Below are 6,223 nucleotides of genomic sequence, written 5' to 3' on the forward strand. Positions count from 1 at the left end.
CTAGTTTTAATAAACAAATGATATGTACACAAATATATTCGTTACGTATAACATAAGAAAAATCAATATTTTCATATACAAAAAGAATATACGTGATATATATAGAAATTTACTCAATTACAATTATGTATATTAATAAAAATACAAATGTTATAGGTTCGTGAATCCGAGGCCAAACCTACATTTGTTCAATGATGTTATATGTATTTTTACTACAAAATACATTAGGTGAGTATATAGTCCCTTTTAAACTCTAAATATTTTGGGATGAGAATACATGCATTTTATGATTTACGTTATGGACACAAGTGATCAAAATAAATTCTATGTTGAGTTGTACCATGGCATATTTCTTTATACTTGGTGGCTATTATTTACATGAGAAATGTAAACGCGAATCCTGTTGATAGATCTATCGGGCCTGACAACCCCAACCGAGCTGGACGACCAGTTTTCAACGGTTGCACAGTACTTCGTTTCTGTATACTACATTTGGTACGGTGTAGCGATTATTTAAGGATATGCTGCGATGATTTAAATGTTAAGTATGGTTACCAAGTGCTCAACTACTTTTACATACACTTGCGAGTGTATTATGTTTAATTATATGAAATCTTGTGGTCCATAGTTATAACGCTGTTAGCATCAAACCTATATCTCACCAACTTTATGTTGACGTTTTAAAGCATGTTATTCTCAGGTACGAATTAAGTCTTCCGCTGTGCATTTGCTCATATTAAGGACATTACTTGGAGTCGATCGTCGCAATGGAACCAAATGTTGATGACTTCGTCCAGGTGGATAAGGACGGGTCTTTACAGTTGGTATCAGAGCGGTGGTCATAGCGAACCAGGTCTTGCATTAGTGTGTCTGACTAGTAGTTGTTAGGATACATTAATGAGTCTGGACTTCGACCGTGCCTGCATGTCAAAAGTTTTGCTTATCATTTCTAGTCGTAAATTATTTGCTTATCATCCTTAGGGAATTGCCTGCTTATCATTCATAAGTCTAGACACGTCTTACTGCATTTAGTGCATCGATAGTGTATAGACAAAATTCATATCTTAGCATATCTGTTACTTTGGACTTTAGTTGACATCTTTTCAAAGATTCTCCGTAATTTACGGGATTTTGGTATTATATATACATATGTAAAGTATGTATTGAAGAGTACCAAATCTAACTTCTATAATCTATTTCATACCAAAAATTCATTTTTCCGATTATACAAGATGGATTCCGCATCTAGTTCGAATTCCTCAGATTATGACAGCTATGCCGATATGGATTTTCATTCAAGCTCCGAAGGCAGCGTCACCGGAATGGATCAACCAATCTCCCATCATCTATTCTGGATGAATTGGGGGTGGGTTCGTAATATACTAAGTTACTGGAGACATGAAGAGGGTGATCCCTTCCATCCACCAAATTGCCCTCTTGGCGATGAATCTGAAGCACTTACCGGCGAACCTGTTCGAGAAACCATTTTCTCTCTCATTTCTAGAGTATCTCGTCACGATTATATACTATCCCATATTTCAGATCTTGTTCATTCGCTCACTCCAACCACCAATCATCCCGGTGTACTAGCAGAAGTTAACGAACTTCGCACTCGTGTGACAGCTTTGGAGAATATGGTGCGAATGTTGCAAACACCAGCAGCAGCACCAGCAGCATAATCAGCACCACCATCATCAACGTCAACGGTATCCTTATTATTGAAATGTCCCGTTCTTATTGATTAAAAACGTTCTATATTAATTGATTTCGTTGCGAGGTTTTGACCTCTATATGAGACGTTTTTCAAAGACTGCATTCATTTTTAAAACAAACCATAACCTTTATTTCATAAATAAAGGTTTAAAAAGCTTTACGTAGATTATCAAATAATGATAATCTAAAATATCCTGTTTACACACGACCATTACATAATGGTTTACAATACAAATATGTTACATCGAAATCAGTTTCTTGAATGCAGTTTTTACACAATATCATACAAACATGGACTCCAAATCTTGTCCTTATTTTAGTATGCAACAGCGGAAGCTCTTAATATTCACCTGAGAATAAACATGCTTTAAACGTCAACAAAAATGTTGGTGAGTTATAGGTTTAACCTATATATATCAAATCGTAACAATAGACCACAAGATTTCATATTTCAATACACATCCCATACATAGAGATAAAAATCATTCATATGGTGAACACCTGGTAACCGACAATAACAAGATGCATATATAAGAATATCCCCATCATTCCGGGACACCCTTCGGATATGATATAAATTTCGAAGTACTAAAGCATCCGGTACTTTGGATGGGGTTTGTTAGGCCCAATAGATCTATCTTTAGGATTCGCGTCAATTAGGGTGTCTGTTCCCTAATTCTTAGATTACCAGACTTAATAAAAAGGGGCATATTCGATTTCGATAATTCAACCATAGAATGTAGTTTCACGTACTTGTGTCTATTTTGTAAATCATTTATAAAACCTGCATGTATTCTCATCCCAAAAATATTAGATTTTAAAAGTGGGACTATAACTCACTTTCACAGATTTTTACTTCGTCGGGAAGTAAGACTTGGCCACTGGTTGATTCACGAACCTATAACAATATATACATATATATCAAAGTATGTTCAAAATATATTTACAACACTTTTAATATATTTTGATGTTTTAAGTTTATTAAGTCAGCTGTCCTCGTTAGTAACCTACAACTAGTTGTCCACAGTTAGATGTACAGAAATAAATCGATAAATATTATCTTGAATCAATCCACGACCCAGTGTATACGTATCTCAGTATTGATCACAACTCAAACTATATATATTTTGGAATCAACCTCAACCCTGTATAGCTAACTCCAACATTCACATATAGAGTGTCTATGGTTGTTCCGAAATATATATAGATGTGTCGACATGATAGGTCGAAACATTGTATACGTGTCTATGGTATCTCAAGATTACATAATATATAATACAAGTTGATTAAGTTATGGTTGGAATAGATTTGTTACCAATTTTCACGTAGCTAAAATGAGAAAAATTATCCAATCTTGTTTTACCCATAACTTCTTCATTTTAAATCCGTTTTGAGTGAATAAAATTGCTATGGTTTCATATTGAACTCTATTTTATGAATCTAAACAAAAAAAGTATAGGTTTCTAGTCGGAAAAATAAGTTACAAGTCGTTTTTGTAAAGGTAGTCATTTCAGTCGAAAGAACGACGTCTAGATGACCATTTTAGAAAACATACTTCCACTTTGAGTTTAACCATAATTTTTGGATATAGTTTCATGTTCATAATAAAAATCATTTTCTCAGAATAACAACTTTTAAATCAAAGTTTATCATAGTTTTTAATTAACTAACCCAAAACAGCCCGCGGTGTTACTACGACGGCGTAAATCCGGTTTTACGGTGTTTTTCGTGTTTCCAGGTTTTAAATCATTAAGTTAGCATATCATATAGATATAGAACATGTGTTTAGTTGATTTTAAAAGTCAAGTTAGAAGGATTAACTTTTGTTTGCGAACAAGTTTAGAATTAACTAAACTATGTTCTAGTGATTACAAGTTTAAACCTTCGAATAAGATAGCTTTATATGTATGAATCGAATGATGTTATGAACATCATTACTACCTTAAGTTCCTTGGATGAACCTACTGGAAAATAGAAAAATGGATCTAGCTTCAATGGATCCTTGGATGGCTCAAAGTTCTTGAAGCAAAATCATGACACGAAAACAAGTTCAAGTAAGATCATCACTTGAAATAAGATTGTTATAGTTATAGAAATTGAACCAAAGTTTGAATATGATTATTACCTTGTATTAGAATGATAACTTACTGTAAGAAACAAAGATTTCTTGAGGTTGGATGATCACCTTACAAGATTGGAAGTGAGCTAGCAAACTTGAAAGTATTCTTGATTTTATGAAACTAGAACTTTTGGAATTTATGAAGAACACTTAGAACTTGAAGATAGAACTTGAGAGAGTTCAATTAGATGAAGAAAATTGAAGAATGAAAGTGTTTGTAGGTGTTTTTGGTCGTTGGTGTATGGATTAGATATAAAGGATATGTAATTTTGTTTTCATGTAAATAAGTCATGAATGATTACTCATATTTTTGTAATCTTATGAGATATTTCATGCTAGTTGCCAAATGATGGTTCCCACATGTGTTAGGTGACTCACATGGGCTGCTAAGAGCTGATCATTGGAGTGTATATACCAATAGTACATACATCTAAAAGCTGTGTATTGTACAAGTACGAATACGGGTGCATACGAGTAGAATTGTTGATGAAACTGAACGAGAATGTAATTGTAAGCATTTTTGTTAAGTAGAAGTATTTTGATAAGTGTATTGAAGTCTTTCAAAAGTGTATAAATACATATTAAAACACTACATGTATATACATTTTAACTGAGTCGTTAAGTCATCGTTAGTCGTTACATGTAAGTGTTGTTTTGAAACCTTTAGGTTAACGATCTTGTTAAATGTTGTTAACCCAATGTTTATAATATCAAAAGAGATTTTAAATTATTATATTATCATGATATTATGATGTACGAATATCTCTTAATATGATATATATACATTAAATGTCGTTACAACGATAAACGTTACATATATGTCTCGTTTCAAAATCATTAAGTTAGTAGTCTTGTTTTTACATATGTAGTTCATTGTTAATATAATTAATGATATGTTTACTTATCATAATATCATGTTAACTATATATATAACCATATATATGTCATCATATAGTTTTTTTTACAAGTTTTAACGTTCGTGAATCACCGGTCAACTTGGGTGGTCAATTGTCTATATGAAACCCATTTCAATTAATCAAGTCTTAACAAGTTTGATTGCTTAACATGTTGGAAACATTTAATCATGTAAATATCAATCTCAATTAATATATATAAACATGGAAAAGTTCGGGTCACTACAGTACCTACCCGTTAAATAAATTTCGTCCCGAAATTTTAAGCTGTTGAAGGTGTTGACGAATCTTCTGGAAATAGATGCGGGTATTTCTTATTCATTTGATCTTCACGCTCCCAGGTGAACTCGGGTCCTCTACGAGCATTCCATCGAACCTTAACAATTGGTATCTTGTTTTGCTTAAGTCTTTTAACCTCACGATCCATTATTTCGACGGGTTCTTCGATGAATTGGAGTTTTTCGTTGATTGGGATTTCATCTAACGGAATAGTGAGATCTTCTTTAGCAAAACATTTCTTCAAATTCGAGACGTGGAAAGTGTTATGTACAGCCGCGAGTTGTTGAGGTAACTCAAGTCGGTAAGCTACTGGTCCGACACGATCAATAATCTTGAATGGTCCAATATACCTTGGATTTAATTTCCCTCGTTTACCAAATCGAACAACGCCTTTCCAAGGTGCAACTTTAAGCATGACCATCTCTCCAATTTCAAATTCTATATCTTTTCTTTTAATGTCAGCGTAGCTCTTTTGTCGACTTTGGGCGGTTTTCAACCGTTGTTGAATTTGGATGATCTTCTCGGTAGTTTCTTGTATAATCTCCGGACCCGTAATCTGTCTATCCCCCACTTCACTCCAACAAATCGGAGACCTGCACTTTCTACCATAAAGTGCTTCAAACGGCGCCATCTCAATGCTTGAATGGTAGCTGTTGTTGTAGGAAAATTCTGCTAACGGTAGATGTCGATCCCAACTGTTTCCGAAATCAATAACACATGCTCGTAGCATGTCTTCAAGCGTTTGTATCGTCCTTTCGCTCTGCCCATCAGTTTGTGGATGATAGGCAGTACTCATGTCTAGACGAGTTCCTAATGCTTGCTGTAATGTCTGCCAGAATCTTGAAATAAATCTACCATCCCTATCAGAGATAAAAGAGATTGGTATTCCATGTCTGGAGACGACTTCCTTCAAATACAGTCGTGCTAACTTCTCCATCTTGTCATCTTCTCTTATTGGCAGGAAGTGTGCTGATTTGGTGAGACGATCAACTATTACCCAAATAGTATCAAAACCACTTGCAGTCCTTGGCAATTTAGTGATGAAATCCATGGTAATGTTTTCCCATTTCCATTCCGGGATTTCGGGTTGTTGAAGTAGACCTGATGGTTTCTGATGCTCAGCTTTGACCTTAGAACACGTCAAACATTCTCCTACGTATTTAGCAACATCGGCTTTCATACCCGGCCACCAAAAATG

The sequence above is a fragment of the Rutidosis leptorrhynchoides genome, chromosome 7 (assembly GCF_046630445.1).
Source record: "Rutidosis leptorrhynchoides isolate AG116_Rl617_1_P2 chromosome 7, CSIRO_AGI_Rlap_v1, whole genome shotgun sequence".
In the NCBI taxonomy this organism is placed as follows: domain Eukaryota; kingdom Viridiplantae; phylum Streptophyta; class Magnoliopsida; order Asterales; family Asteraceae; genus Rutidosis; species Rutidosis leptorrhynchoides.